The 16,605-nt window shown below is 46.2% G+C and overlaps 1 protein-coding gene across 4 annotated transcripts in view; it reads right to left on the reverse strand.

Moving 5' to 3' along the window:
- Nucleotides 1–2,720, reverse strand: part of PRICKLE4 (prickle planar cell polarity protein 4) — a 42,218-nt gene extending 39,498 nt beyond the window's left edge. For 3 of the 4 annotated variants that reach the window (XM_053246187.1, XM_053246186.1, XM_053246185.1), the window contains exon 1: nucleotides 2,121–2,719. The gene's annotated coding sequence lies outside the window, so the exon portion shown is untranslated. Of the gene's footprint in view, nucleotides 1–2,120 lie in introns of all 4 variants that reach the window. The other variant, XM_053246184.1, reaches the window with a different exon arrangement.
- Between the last annotated feature and the right edge of the window lie 13,885 nt (nucleotides 2,721–16,605).

Below are 16,605 nucleotides of genomic sequence, written 5' to 3' on the forward strand. Positions count from 1 at the left end.
TGGTAGGAACATAGGAAGCTGCCATATACTGAGTCAGACCATTGGTCTATCTAGCTCAATATTGTCTTCGCAGACTGGCAGTGGCTTCTCCAAGGTTGTGGACAGGAATCTCTCTCACCCTTATCTTGGAGAAGCCAGGGAGGGAACTTGAAACCTTCTGCTCTTCCCAGAGCAGCTCCATCCCCCAACGGGGATATCTTACAGTGCTCACACTTCTAGTCTTCCATTCATATGTAACCAGGGCAGACCTTGCTTAGCTAAGGGGTCAAGTCATACTTGCTACCACAAGACCAGCTCTCAATATACATATGCATAGGTACTCATAGTTATACACATAAAGATTGGTCTCTAGCAGCACAATACATATTATGCCCAAACTAAGTTTGGAGCAAAAATCTACTAGTTTAGTTTGAACACCTGTTTCCAGTGCGAAGTCTCAAGCCCTAGAACATGTAAATAAGAAAGAGCATTTCTGAGTATGTGCAGAATTGCCTTCCCTTCTATGGAGTAAGCACAACTAGCCTTTACATAACTTGGGTTGAGAGGAAGGTTTCCATGACACAGAAGATGACCACCAGGTGATTTTGTCCTGGCCTCTCTCTCTCCTATCACTAAAATGGGGCTCCTAAATGATCAGAAATAGTTTGGTGCAATACAGGACAACTTGACAAACACCAGACCTGAGTAGCACATATAGCCATAGCTGCCCCCATTCAGCACTATTGCCAATGAATCTCACCAGCCTACACACTAGAACAAGAACCTAACATTTACACAGACCTGTCTTTTCCAGTCTTCATTTGAACCAGGTTTGTAATAGAAGAAAGCAACCCTCTAGGTGATAAATGGCCAAGGGCTCTCCCTTTGAAAGAGGTTTTTTCTAAAAAAAAAAATTCACGAAGCACACATTTCTACACAGATATATTTTTTGCATAGAAGATTACATGTATCTGATGCATATGCAAAGGCAGCCCACTGAACAATCAAGATAAGTTATTTCTCGGATGACAATATTTTGCAGACACAAATTCAGCAGCATGCAAGATATTGCAAAGAATCCTATGGCATACTTTTCAGATTATGTGGTGCTGCGTCTTGGGGCAACTAATGCCTTGAGCATATGTGATGGGTATACATGTTTTGCTGTATGTGCATGCCACAAGATGGAAGTCCCAACAGGCAGCAGGAACTTGCAGACATATGATGGCACAGCAGTCCCACATAACTGTGTACATGCAGCTTCCTGGAAGTTTCTACATAGATGGAAATTTCAATGTAGAAAATGTGTGTCATGTGACAAGGCCCTGGGACAAAAAGGGGGAGGAAGAGGCTTGTATTCTCTTATCTCCACAGAGGAGGGACCGCCAAGATATTCCTGCTATCCAGATCACAACCAGGTTCTATTCTCAAGAACTATCCAGGCAGGAAGTGTGTCTTATTTTTCCTCTCCAAAGTACTCAGACACAACCAAGACTCCACAGTACAATTTTTAGAAGTGGGCTCAAGGCACAACCTGCAATCCTCATTAAAATCAATTTGAGATTACTCACTGAAATTGAAGTGCAAGCATAAATAAATAGGTTTACTCAGAAGTGTCTCACTTCATTTAATGGAATTTACTCCTAATAAATATGCATATGATTGTAGTCTTAAATGTGGGCTGCACCTAAAGAACAAAACTCAGGCAAATTAGTAGTGTGTGGAGAGTACAAAAAGGGTTTCCAGATGCCCGTTATTTTGCAAGGGATTATCCTTTATCCCAGACAACCAGAACATAACCTGTCCCTTTCTTTTCAGACACAACAACCCCGGAGAGCTGGTGCAATCCTCATTCCACCCATATCATGATGTAAATGGAGCTAGGAGATTGCACCATGCTCTCTCGCCTTTTTTAGTAAACCTGTGTGCGGAATTTACAAGAATAAGATGTACAAATCAAAGGGGAAAGTTAATAACAGAGGTTTCTGCTCCCGTCCCCGCGGTACTTTGCTAAGCCAACCCTCACCACACTTTATAGCCACAGCTCTCAAGCTTCGGGATGGAGCAAGGAATCGCCCCTCAAGGAGCCACCACCTGCCTCCTCTCGCCGGTGAAGGGGCAGCCCCACACAGACCTCTTACCAGCTCGGCTCGGGTTGCTGCAGCTTTCCCCCGCCGGGTTCGGCTTCTCCCTGCGACGGAGCGTTGATGAACTTGAGCCCGGTTTTGCTTCGCTTGGCAAGTGGCGGCGGCGGCGGCAGCTAATTACGCGGGTGTCCTCCCTCCCCCGCCGCTTCTCGACGCTGCCTTGCCCGGCTCTCAGGCAGCGAGCAACAGCTTTTCCCCAGCACGCTCCACCTGCCTTGGCAACAAGAATTCTGGCGCAGCCTGCGATGGAAAGTTTGTGCAGTGGGAAGCGAAACCGACATAAAAAAAAAAAAAAAGCAGCTATGCTGTGTTTGAGAAAGGGTAATGGTGGTGGGCGTTGCTGTCTGGGCGTGTGTTTTGGTTGGGTTTTGTTTTTTTTGTCCTTTCTTCCTAATCTGCTTGCCCAGGAAACGGGATCTGTGTCCGCCAGGGTCCTAATTACAGTGCTTTCCAGCCTAAACTCACAGAGGCAACCAATGGCAGAAAACTATAACAGAAGGCAGGGAGGAGGAGAGTCAGCAGCCGCAACAACACCACGGAGGAGACGCTGAGGTTAGCCCTGCTGCTGGGTTAAGAGCCTGCCTTCCTGCCCCCCTCGTTTTTCTTGTCTTACTTGCTCTCGTTTTCCGATTGGCCGTAGTAGCTCTGGCGTGACCACATCAAGATGAGCGTTCTTGGGAGATTTTGGCAAAATAATTATGCTCTTTCACAGCAGGGCCGGTATGACACAGGAGGTCAAGTTTGTTTATTTCTAAAGTGCTTTCACTGACTTAGAAAGGAGGAGATGGTCCGTGCCCTGAGCAACTTGCAACCTACAATTCACCACAGCAGAGGCATCAGATGGAGGCAAGAGGATGAATATACAGCCATTTCGTTTGCATGTACTTACACTTAGTTTTAGTGGGGCATGGGGAACAAGGGGTTGTGTCAAAGATGTCATGGAAAATGTGAGCTTTTTGAGGAGGGATTTAAATAGAGGGAGAGAGGTGGCATCACAAAAGGTGCATTTTAAAATTCCAGGCACATTCTATACAAAAGATGGGTAACTGAAAACCAGTTACTCGTTCCTTGTAAGGAGGCCTACTGAACACTGTATGTACTTCCAGCAAAGGCTTTGCTAGATTCCCTTGCCTTGTACACACTTTGGTTGCAAAAAACCTGCTAAGGCTCTTTCCCCCACAATCAACATATAAATAGCCAATCCTTTTACTATAGTAGTAAACTTCTTAAGTGTCACTGCTTCTGCAGTGGTTTGACCTGATGTGCACTGTTTGTATTCTAAGCCACTCCTCAATTCTAATTGGTATCTGGACACACAGCTACTGTGCAAAGAGTCCATAAAGTACATGTGTATGGATTTTCTAAATGAACATGAGTATTGCTGTTAACAATATTTATATCCTTTTCTAAAACAAAGTTCACAGAGCAGTTTACATGGCAAAAGGAAATTGGTTCCCTGGGGCTTACAACCTTAAACGAAACTCAAAAGAAACACTAGCCACTAGCAACAGCCACTGGAGGGATGCTATGCTTGCTGGGTTGAATAGGGATAGGTGCTATCAATAGGGATAGGTGCTACTAGAGGCAGCCCTTCCATGAGGCAAGGTGAGGCAGTTGTCTCAGGGAGCAGATTACTGAGGTTCCAATGAGGCAGCAAGATGTCATCCTGCTCCCAGCTTTTAAGAAAGGGGGAGGGGGAGGGGAACATGCATGGGGGTGGTGGTATTTGGTACCCTGCTTCAGGCACACAGGTCTTGAGCAACCACTGAATAGCATGTTGACAGTTGTGAAGACCCATGTGCTATAACTGCATCTGCTCCGATCCCCAAGATCATGACAAACATTTGAATCAGTTGAGACATGCATTCTTAAATCTCAGATATGACCCTAAGGCTTTTAACCTCCATGAAAATTGCTCCTCATCAGCTAATTTGCCCCAGGCCCTACTCCCTGACAGGGCTCTCTAAGGACAGCCCATCAAACTCCAAAAGCTACGTAACTGAAACAACAGAATACTCCTGGTAATCACTCCTGGTCATTCTCAACAGACAATACTGCAACCCATCATATGAAACCATACACCTCTGGGCCTTTCCTCTCTGAGTGGCAGTAGACTAAGACAACTCCATTACTTAAAACAACTGCTTTCCAGCTTGGGGTCATTCAATAAAATTGATTGTTAGATCCAGGATAGACAAAAGGCAGTGCTTCTTCACACAATGCATAATTGGAATTAGCTTGTAGCTAATTCCAATTATGGACTGCCACTGCTCTAAGACACATCCCTGGACAATAGATCTATCAATGACTACTATTAACTAGGTTTGTGCCCGAAACGTTTCGGAGGCCATTATGGAGGCCTCCGAAACGTTTCGGCTCCGGGGGCTATATCGGTGCTTCGGCACCGGCGCGGGTAGTCCTTTAAGGGCGGGGGAGGGTGCACTCACCCCTCCTGCCGCATATCCCCTGCCGGCGCTCCGTCACTTTTAAGCCCCTCGGGGCGGCAGCATTCCTCCCTGCCACCCCGTTTTTGTCATCGGCTGGAAGTGGCCGGAAGAAGCAAGCGCGCATGCGCCTGTTGCGGGTGTGCATGCGCCCGTCTGCCATGTGGGTGCGCGCGCACTACGGGTGCACGCGCGGTTACTTCTTCCGGCCGATGACAAAAACGGGGCAGCAGGGAGGAATGCTGCTGCCCCAAGGGGCTTAAAAGTGACGGAGCGCCAGCGGGGGATATGCAGCGGGAGGAGTGAGTGTACCCTCCCCCGCCCTTAAAGGACTACCCCTGCTGGTGCCGAAGAAACTTCGTGCACATCCCTACTATTAACCATGATACCTACATGAAATGTCTGTGTTCCAAGGCCATGTTCCTCTGAGTACCAGTTGCTGGTGGATAAACTATGTGGGAGAGTTCTTGTCTTCATGCTCCACTTGTGTGCTTCCAAGAATGAATGGACAAAAGCCGGATATAAAAACCAAGAATATTGGTCAGTTAACATTTAATTGAGTTACTTTAGCTCAATGGTAGAGCACATGCTTTGTATGCAGAAGGTCCCAGGCTCAATCCCTGGCATCTCAAGATAGGGCTGGTAAAGACTCCTGCCTGTAACCTTGGAGAGCTGCTGCCAGTCAGTGAAACTATTCTCATGACCATCAGGAACCGGGCTAAGGGAGTGCAGCCCGGTTTCTGCTGGTCGTGAGAACCACCAGGTAGGGATCTGCATGAAACTGCGGCAGGGAGGCTCAAAGGCAGCGAGGGGGCCTATCTTTAAGAGCAGGGGAGAATGCACTTACCCTTCCTGCCGCTTCCCCCCGCCAGCGTCCATGTTTTTCAAAGCCCATCAGGGCGGGAACGTACCTCCCTGCCGCCCCGTTGTCCTCGTGTTCTGGATATGACCGGAAGTCGCAGGTGCGTCAGCGACTTCTGGTCATATCCGGAAGACGAGGGCAACGGGGCGGTAGGGAGGTATGCTGCTGTCCCGATGGGCTTTGAAAAACATAGATGCCAGCAGGGAGAAAGCGGAGGGAGGGGTAAGTGCACCCTCCCTCGCTCTTAAAGCTAGACCCCCACTGCCTTCGAACCGGGGGAACTACCAGTTCTGTGCACATCCCTACCGCTGGGAGCTCTGCAGCTCCCGGCGGCGGCTCAGACAGCAACAAGCCCGCTTATGGAGCCACCCCTTTAAACAAGGTTAACGGAGCAAGTGCTCCACTAACCTTTTTTTGTTCATGTGCCTGCCAAGGCAGCTTGCAGCTGCGATAGACACATGAGGGGGAGGGGGGATCCCAGGAATGCACCATGCACTTGCGCAGTGCATTTCTGGGGCTCCAAGGGATGGGGCACTGCATGGCGGCGATTCCCTTCACCTGACCAAGCTGCGGCTGGGCGTTGAAGCGCCTGAGCGAAGCAACCACTCATCTGGGAGGGCGATCCGATTGCCCAGGGAGAAGGCGCCAGTCGTCTGCAGGGAAGTAAGCACTTTCAGGCTTCCTCCTCGCAAAACAGGGTAGCCCTTCCCACTTGACTCTGGGAAGAGCTTCAGTGTGTAGACCAGGGCTACACAACCTCGGTCCTGCTGCAGATGTTGGATTACAACTCCCATCATCCCTAGTCACACTGGCTAATAGGTATGATGGGAGTTGTAGTCCAATATCTGCAGCAGGGCCAAAATTGTGCAGCCCTGGTGTAGACACTTTGAAGCATCATATGTTCATAATCTCCAAGGACACTCCAGTGGAGAGCTAGAATAGACATCCTCATGAAAATTAATTCAGGTGGTCATGTGGAGCAAAACAAGAATTTATTGATAAATTCAGCTGTGTGACTCAGGGTCTAGGCCAGGACTATGGTTTTCTGACATTATAAAAGCTAGGAGAATCACTACCCTTTCTAATACTGAGGAACAAACACTCCCTTAAGAACATAAGAACAGCCCTACTGGATCAGGCCCAAGGCCCATCTAGTCCAGCATCCTGTTTCACACAATGGCCCACCAGATGCCGCTGGAAGCCTACAGGCAGGAGCTGAGGTCATGTCCTCTCTCCTGTTGTTACTCCCCTGCAACTGGTACTCAGAGACATCCTTTCTCTGAGGCTGGAGGTGGCCTATAGCCCTCCAACCTGTAGCAGTTGATAGACCTCTGCTCCATTAAGTTATCCAAACGCCTTTTAAAGCCATCCAGGTTGTTGGCTGTCACCACATCTTGTGGCAGAGAATTCTACAAGTTGCTTATGTGTTGTGTGAAAAAGTGCCTATATTTGTTGGTCCTAAATTTCCTGGCAATCAATTTCATGGGATGACTCCTGGTTCTAGTGTTATGTGAGAGGGAGAAAAATTTCTCTCTGTCCACTTTCTCCATTCTATGCATGATTTGATAGACCTCTATCCTGTCCCCCTGCAGTCGTCTTTTTTCTAAACTAAATAGCCCCAGGTGTTGTAGTCTTGCCTCATAAGGAAGGTGTTCTAGGCCCTTGATCATCTTGGTTGCCCTTTTCTGCACCTTTCCCAGTTCTACAATGTCCTTTTTTAGATGTGGTGAATTGTACACAGAATTGTACACAGCACTCCAGGTGTGGCTGCACCTTCATTTTGTATAAGGGCATTATAATATTAGCACTTTTATTGTCAATCCCCTTCCTAATGATCCCTAGCATGGAATTGGCCTTTTTCACAGCTGCCGCACATTGAGTTGATATTTTCAACGAGCTGTCCACCACGACCCTAAGATCCCTATCCTGGTCAGTCACTGACAGCTCAGATCCCATCAGTGTATATGTGATGTTGGGAATTTTCTTGCCCCAATATGCATCACTTTACACTTGCTTACATTGAATTGCATTTGCCATTTTGTTGTCCACTTACCCACTTTTGGAACTCCTCACAATCTGTTTTATGAATAAATTAAAAAGCACAAGTCCCAGTACAGATCCCTGGGGGACCCTACTTCTTACTTCCCTCCATTGTGAAAACTCTCCATTTATACTTACCCTCTGTTCGTCAACCAGTTAGCAATCCACACATGTACTTGTCCCCTTATCCCATGACTGCTAAGTTTTCTCAAGAGTCTTTGATGAGGAACTTTGTCAAAAGCTTCTTGGAAGTCCAGCTATACTATGTCAACTGGATCACCTTTATCCATACACTTGTTGGATAAAGTAAAATAAAATAAAATTGTTGACACTCTCAAATAACTCCAAAAGGTTTGTGAGGCAAGATTTACCTTTGCAGAAGCCATGCTGGTTCTCCCCCAGCAGGGTCTGTTCTTCTATGTCCTTTACAATTTTATCCTTGAGAATACTTTCTATCAGTTTGCCTGGAATAGACATTAAGCTAACCGGCCTGTCATTTCCCAGATCGCCCCTGGATCCCTTTTTGAAAATTGGTGTTACATTTGCTACTTTCCAGTCCTCTGGTACAGAGCCTGATTGTAGGGATGAGTTATATATTTATTTATTTTATTTTTTATTTTTTACATTTTATATCCTGCTCTCCCTCCAAGGAGCCCAGAGCGGTGTACTACACACTTAGGTTTCTCCTCACAACAAACCTGTGAAGTAGGTTAGGCTGAGAGAGAAGTAACTGGCCCAGAGTCACCCAGCTAGTATCATGGCTCAATGGGGATTTGAACTCGGGTCTCCCTGGTCCTAGTCCAGCACTCTAACCACTACACCACGCTGGCTCTTTTTGCAAGGAGGTTGGCAATTCCACATTTGAGTTATTTAAGGACTGTTGGATGGATGCTGTCTGGCCCTGGCAATTTTCTAGTCTTCAGTTTTCCCAGACAGTTTAGAACATCAACTCTTGTCACTTCTATCTGACTCATTTCTTTAGCCTCCGTCTCAGAAAAGCCTGGTTCAAGAACAGGTATATGCTCAGTATCCTCTGCTGTGAAGACAGATGCAAAGATCCCATTTAGCTTCTCTGCAACCTCCATATCACCCCTGGCAGATTTCCTGCTTCTGATGTATTTAAAGAAGTTTTTGTGATTCCCCTTGATACTTTTAGCTAAATGTTCCTCAAACTCTCTTTTCAGCTCCCTTATTGTCACCTTGCATTTCTTTTGCCAGAATATATGTTGCTTTCTGTTCTCTTTATTTGGGCAGGCCTTCCAGTTTCAGAAGGAAGTCTCCTTCTCCTTTATGGCTTCCTTGACTTTACCTGTTAGCCATGCTGGCATCCTCCTGGACTTAGTGATACCTTTCCTCCTCTTTGGTATACAATCTAACTGGGCTTCTAGTATTGTGGTTTTGAGTAAACTCCATGCATTCTGGAGTGAAGTGACTCTCCTGATTTTCCCTTTCAGCTTTCTTTTCACCATACTCCTCATTTTGGAGAAGTTTCCTCTTATGAAATTCAGTGTCTATATTAGACTTCCTTGTTGATTCTCTCCCCACATGTATGTTGAATTTGATCGCACTATGGTCACTGTTCCCTAAGGGGTCCATGACACTGACTTCACGCACCAGGTCCTGGGTGCCACTCAGGATTAAGTCCAAGTTCATCTTATCTCTGGTTGGTTCCAAGACCAACTGTTCTAGAGCACAGATTCAACGTATCTAGAAATTTGACCTCTTTGTCATTACCTGACTGTGAATTTAGCCAGTCTATGTGTGGGTAATTTAGGTCACCCATTATTACTGCCCTGCCTTTACTTGACGCCTCCTTGATTTCCTCCTGCAGCTCCCAGTCACTGTCAGCGTTTTGATTCGGAGAGTGATAGCACGCCCCCAGCAGCACATTTCCTTTCAGGCCTTACAGGTTTGGAGGGATACCTTTCCCCTCCCGACTGTGCCCTTGTGGCACTGGGGACATAGAAACCACTTCACATGTTATCCTATATTCATATTGTGTTTTCTATAAGGATATTTGCTTAAGTTTAATTTCCCCTCCCAATGACTTTTATTTAAATTTTTTATTAGCAAACAGTAATAAGGAGAATATTTGCAGAATGGCTAAGTTTTGTTATATTGTTTGTAAAATTCGTTCAGAGTCTATGTAACTGTATTCTTTTACTGGTCAATGACTGAAATAAACATTTATCTATCTATCTGCCAGGCTATCTATTGTCACCCACAGGGTTTCTATGGAGAACTCCAGTCCTCCTAAATTTTCTACTTTGTTAGATTCTATCCCTTCCTTGACATACAGTGCTACTCCACCTCCAAGGCGCTCCTCCCTATCCTTTCTATAGAGTTTATATCCAGGGATAACAGTGTCCCACTGTTTCTCACTGTTCCACCATGTTTCTGTTATGCCCACTATATCTATTTCTGCATTAGCAACCAAGCATTCCAGCTCACCCATCTTGGCTCGGTGGCATCTGGCATTGGCATATAAGCACCTATATGTGGAATCTCTTACCTGGTGTATGATATCTATCTTTTGGCTCTTTGATCTCTGTGACCAGCTAACACAGCCTCCTGTCTGCTCTTTATGTGGTTCTGTTCTGTCCCCTTCTATTTTATCTGTATATTTTACACCCTCGCACCTTACGGGATGACCAAACTGGATACTGCCCAGCTCCTGTCAGCTATTCCCCAGATGTCATTTTAAAAGCTGCTCTGCATCCTTTTTGATTTTAAGTGCCAGCAGTCTGGTTCCATCTTGGTTCAAGTGCAACCTGTCCCTTTTGTACAGGCTTTGCTTGCCCCAAAATGTATCCCACTGCCTAACAAATCTAAACCCTTCCTCCCGGCGCCGATGTCTCATTCACTCATTGAGACCCCTCAGCTTTGCCTGTCTTACTGTACCTGCGCGTGGAACAGGTAGCACTTCTGAGAATGCTACCTTGGGGGTCCTGGACTTCAATACGCTACCTGTCTGCCTAAATTTGTCTTCTAGGATCTCCCGACTACATTTCCCCACATCTTTGGTGCCAATGTGCACCACGACAGCTGTCTCCTCCCCAGCACTGCCTAACAACCTATCTAGATGCAGCGTGATTTCCGCAAGCTTTGCTCCAGGAAGGCAAGTCACTATATGGTCAATACGCGGGTCACAAATCCATCTCTCTATACCTCTAATGAATGAATCACCCACTACAAGGAGGCTCCCGCCCCACCTGTGTGTGAGGATATGGGCTCATCGTCCACGGAGGGTCCCTTCTAAAGGAGCATTTCCCTCTTCCTCAGACTGATGTCCTCCTTCCCCGAGACCTTCATTCTCCCTGAAGCAGAGTTGCTATCAGCCTTGAAATTAATGGATCTTTCTTGGGTCACATCCTGCATTTGGGGCAGGAGGGGGATTTTCCTCAAAATGATCAGTGCCCTTGGTTCAGTTCATATATTCACCAAACCAATCAGTACTCAAATTAAGCAGGAAAAAGTAGTTGCCCCTTGATGAATCAACATCTGACTGCCTCCCTGAATCTTAGCTAAACCATTATACACCCATTAGTCTTTTACAAGTAGTATCTAAGGGGGCTATCACAAAAGGTAGGTAGGGTATCTAAGGGGGTATCTAAGTAGTATCTAAGGGGGCTATCACAAAAGGTAGTCTGCCCCTTGTAATTCAGGCACTGAAACCAGCAATCATCTATATTGGTTGGAAAATTATCAGTAAATCAGGACTGACTATAGGTGCCTCTATCTCTCACATTCACATCTGAGGCACATATATCAAATGCATGTATGTCAAATTCCTGCACACTAGCAGTGTGCACAAACCAAAAATTGTGATTCAGCTTGAATTTGAGCCGAACTGTATGCTGCCAAACTAGTTCAGTCAAACCAACCAGCTGGTCCAGTTAGGATTCCCCTTTACAAGTAAAGTGGTGGGCTTGGTTTGGTTTGATTGCGGACTGAACTGCCGCCGGTTCAGTCAGCATTCGAGCTGCCAAACTGGCCCGGTTCGAGTCAAACCAGTTCAGCACCAAACTGTTCATGTACACCCCTACTGCAGACTTTCTTACTCCATAAAGTGAAAAAGGGAGAGGATCACAAGAATCAGATGTACATGTGCACATATCTGCTTAAATGTGACAACATGGTGCCTGCAGTTCCAATGGTGACTGGGTCAACTGGCTCCTAATTTTGTTTGGGACTTTATTTTGTTTCTTGCCTTCCTCTACAGATCTGTGAGTCACGCTAAACAATCTGCTCTATAAGCCCCTTTCTGCAGTGCTCCTGATTTCTGCTTGTACCAAACTGTAGTCTACTGTGAGCAAGGGGGCGTGGCTATAATGGGGGTGAGGGCAAATGTCCCTGGGCCCCTGAGGGAGAAGGAACCTGCCAGCTAAGTGACAGCCTGCTCTTTGCTCTCCTTCTCCTGCCTCTCCAGAGAAGGTGGGGATAGGAGGGCAGGCCAGAGGCCCATCATCACTTTTTATGCCAGGGGCCCCACTCCAATCTCACTACACTCCTGTCACGTAGTTTGATCTATAGAGGCTTGGTAGATGGATAACCTTGGCTCACAACAGGGGATCAGACTCAGTGGCATTTTGATCTCTTTCCACTCTGTGATTCCATGGAAAAGCCACATTTTAAGTCGGCAGTGTGTGTGGATGAACGGGATGATTTCAAATTTCCAACCCTACAATTTGGGCCATATCTTTATGGGATCAAACATGCAGATTTGGCTCTGATCCATGCAAAACTGTCTTATGCTTAAAGTCTTTGCCATGAATCTCCAGACTACATGAGCTGCTGTTCCGTTGCTCTTGTCTGCAGCGAAGAACTGTTCAAATGCTTCTGCCAGATGAAGGCCAAGCCTGAATTTTTGTTTTAATTAAAAATTCCAAACCAGCTCTAATCACACATGACTTCCAAATACCTTGAACTCCCCCCAGCATTTTGGTGTGTTCCCCACCCTCTTTGTTTTATATTTCAATACTTCTGCAAATGTTTATGTACATGCTTAACCATAGCACCAAACAAATCTGTTGAAAACACATTCTGATAACATATATTCACAAAACAGTGTCATCCCTCTCCAGCTGTGGGTTTCCCAATCATGGTTTTAAATATCCATAACTGGGAAATTGTGGCAGGTCTCACCAACCACAATCCGAGTATCCGCAGTTTGGTGAGATTATTTTGGTAATTTGGGGGTTTTGTGATTTCTGGGGGTCAGGGGTGATTTCCAGGGGTTAGGAGTGATTTAAGGGTTTTTTAAAATGTAATTTACTGTTTTTTAAACTATTTTTACTATATTTTGCAGTCTTTTCACCACTGCAATTCCCCTCATCCCGTTTGCCAGCAAATTCGCCAACCACGAGGTTTTTCCTTGCTCGAGGTTAGAGAGTGATGACTGTACATTAGTCATCTAACTTATAAGCACGCAAATAAATTAGTAAATAGGACTAAGCCCTATTGAAATTAATGGGGCTTAAGTTAGTCATAATTAACTTGTCTCACTGATTTCAAACATGCATAGTCAAAATTAGAGATGTGCAATTCAATTCACGCGCGAATCGCTTCTCACCAAATCAGGGGTGATTCATGAATTTGACCTCAAATGGAATTACCCCTAAAATGGAAGTCCTGATTTGAGGTTGAATCAAATCAATCCCAATTCAACGCAAATTGATTCGAGCAATTTGCATCATGGGTGCCATTTTGTCTCCATGTTTTCCCCTTGCTGATTGGCTGATTGGCTTTCTGGCACTGGCTTCTGACTGACTTGAGATCTCCTTGCTTTTTGGTTGGCTTGTGGTAATTGTAATCAAGTGTTGGCATAGGCAACTGTGCCCCCACTGGCTGGGGGGCGGGAGCGAGCAGGCCAAAGGAAGGATTTTCAAAATATATATAAGGGGCTGCTTGGAGGCAGAAAGAGCCATTTCTTTGTGCCTCAGAAGAGAAGGATCAGGTAGAGACTGTACTAGCACTGAGAGCAGAGTGGTGGTGGTGGTGGTCTGGGCCTACATTACTGACTGAGCAGAGAGTAGAGAAAGAGAGTAGAGAGGTTTACCTGATTATTTTTTTAAAAAAATCCTTTTAATTTGCAGTGCTGCCAGCAACTGCTTTCCCCCACTTCTAGTTTTTAAAAAATTGTACCAGCAGCACCTGTGGGCTTTAACTGGGTGCTGCTTGGAACTCTATTTTCTTACTAGCCGAACCTGCACAGAGCATCTGTGCGCTAGGACTGTGTTACTCTCCTTGCCCCCTGCCACAGCCCCTGCTTTATTGCTCAGTGTCAGCCACCCCTCCCCACCGCTCACTTGCTCACTTGCCCCCTCCCCGCTGCTCACTCGCCCCCTCCCCACCGCTCACTCACTCCCTGTTCGTTTGCCCCCTCCCCGCTACTCACTCACTCCCTGCTCGTTTGCCCCCTCCCCACCGCTTGATCCCTGATCGTTCGCACCCTCTGCGCTGCTTGATTGCTCTCTTGCACCCTCTCTGCTGCTCTCTCTCTCGCCCCTCTCCCCACTGCTTTCTCTCTCTCTCTTGCCCCCCCACCACTTGCTCACTCTATCGCCCCTCCCCACTGCTCACTTACTCTCTTGTCCCCTCCCTGCTGCTCACTTGTTCACTCCCTGCTCGCTCGCTCCCCTCCCCCTCCCTGCCACTCACTCACCCGCCCCGCCCCACCACTTGCTCATCCCACCCTGCCCCTCGCTCATCCCTACACCTCACTTGCCTGTTCACTCCCTACTCACTCACTCACTCCCTACCTGCTCACTCACTTGCCCCTTCCCTGCCGCTTGCTCTAGATATTAGATAGATAGATAAATAGATTCTTCTCTCCTCTACAATCTTCCCACCCGTAAAAGCTGCATTCCAACTGACCTTAAACACCACAGGATCCTCTTCCCTATCTGCACATGGAATTCCCACCCACCCCATTCACCACGGTGCTCCTGCTTTCTTACCTCCAATTGGAAAAGCACTGTGTGGGCGGAGTTTGCCATGCACCATTTGCCACAAACTACCTTAGCATTTTATATCTAGAGATTCTTTCTTGTAGCCAGCCTCACCTCCAGTGGCTTTAATAACTGGAGTACTGTTGTGTTGATCTCCCCCCATTTTAAAATTGTACTAGCAGCCCCAGTGACTTAACTGTGTGCTGCTTGGAATTTTTTTCCTTGTGTGCCTGCACCTGCACACACTTATTGCTTTTGGACCCTCCCCTCACCATAAGCTTATTACTTGTAGCTAGACCCCAGCAGCTTTAATAACTGGGGTGCTGTGCTGCCCCCCACTTGTAGCCCCAAGCTACACTTCTTTGCTGCTGCTGTCTGGACTGATTTTTTTTGGGGGGGGGCTGTTGTGCTGTGACCTCTGGGGCTCTTTACCTTGGAAAAGAGGTGACTATGGGGAGACATGGTTGAGGTATATAAAATTATACATGGAGTGGAGAGGGTGGACAGAGAAATTTTTCTCCCTCTCTCACAACACTAGAACCAGGGGTTACCCCATGAAACTGAAGGTCGGGAAATTTAGGACCAACAAGAAGAAGTACTTTTTCACACAGCACACAATTAATCTATGGAATTCTTTATCATGGGATGTGGTGATGGCCACCAGCTTGGATGGCTTTAAAAGGGGCTTAGACAGATTCATGGTGGACAGGTCTATCAATGGCTACTAGTCTGGTGGTTGTGGGCCATCTCCAGCCTCAGAGGCACGATGCCTCTCAATACCAGTTGCAGGGGAGCAACAGCAGGAGAGAGGGCATGCACATACCTCTTGCCTGTGGGCTCCCCAGAAGCATCTGGTGGGCCACTGTGTGAAACAGGATGCTGAACTAGATGCGCCTTGTGACTGATCCAGCAGGGCTGTTCTTAAGTTCTTATGTTCTGTCTGGTGCTCAGCCTGCCCAGGCTCCCTCCTTTTTCATTTTTGAGGGGTTCCTTTTTTTTAAATTGTTTGTTTGTTTGGGTGCCTCCCTCCAGCTATTGAGTCTCTGTGTCTGCTCGTCTCAAAAGTCCCTCTGAGAGCAACACATGGCAGACTCAGCAAAGATGCCGCTGAAAGCTCCCAGCCGAAAACTCTGGAAGGTGAGAGACACCCCCACACATACCTTGGTCAGGTTTTAGTTGGAGTGGGTTAGAGAGGGGCCACAGTAATCCCCTGCCATTTGCCTCCCCTTCCCTTAGACTTGCCCCATTGTTGTTCGCTCCCCTCCAAAAACAGTCCCACCAATAAAGTCTGCTTCTTTATTTCAGGGGAGGTAAAGGTTAAAGGTTAACTTTGGGGGGATTTAACTAATTTGGGGGATTTAACTTTTCTAGCTTCTGTGTGTGCCCCACAGTGCAACAGATAAAGCTGTGTATGACACACAGAACATAAATAGATTATCCCCAGGCCCACACACCCTGAAAAGCACCCCCCAATCAGATTTAGGGCTTACAAAATTTTAAACTCCAAGATGTCCAGGAGGGTGCAAGACAGAGCCAGGACAGATTGTCTTCCCCCCCCCCAAATTCAATTTTTATTGATTTTAACAATAATATTATTATCATTCATAACAAACAGAATAAATGAAAATGGACTTCCCGCACACCTCTCTTCATGAAAGATTAACTATAAAATTTACCCTTGCTATAATAATAATTCAAAACATAAATTTAAACCCTTACAAACAGTTAATCTTCCCAACCTGTATTTTTTTTCTAAATTTCGAATCCTGCTGTAAGATCCATAATAGGAAAATAATTTTTTAGATACAACAAAAATGGTTTCCAATCTTCTTTAAAACATTCTAAGTTTTGGTCTCTTATCAGTGTTGTAAGTTTTGCCATCTCCGCATATTCCAAAATTTTTATCAGCCAATCTTCTTTTGAAGGCAGTTCATTACTCTTCCATTTCTGTGCATATATTATTCTGGCCGCCGTGGAAGCATACATAAAGAGTGTTAAGTTATTTGTAGAAATTACTCCTTGTGTTATTCCCAGTAGGAAGGATTCTGGCTTCTTAGGAAATGTCATTTTAAATATTTTCTTTAACTCATTATATATCATATCCCAGTAGGCCTTAGCTTTCCCACAGGTCCACCACATATGAAAAAAAGTACCTTCAGAATGTCCACACTTCCAACATTTGT

This window comes from Hemicordylus capensis, chromosome 4 (assembly GCF_027244095.1).
Source record: "Hemicordylus capensis ecotype Gifberg chromosome 4, rHemCap1.1.pri, whole genome shotgun sequence".
In the NCBI taxonomy this organism is placed as follows: Eukaryota; Metazoa; Chordata; class Lepidosauria; order Squamata; family Cordylidae; genus Hemicordylus; species Hemicordylus capensis.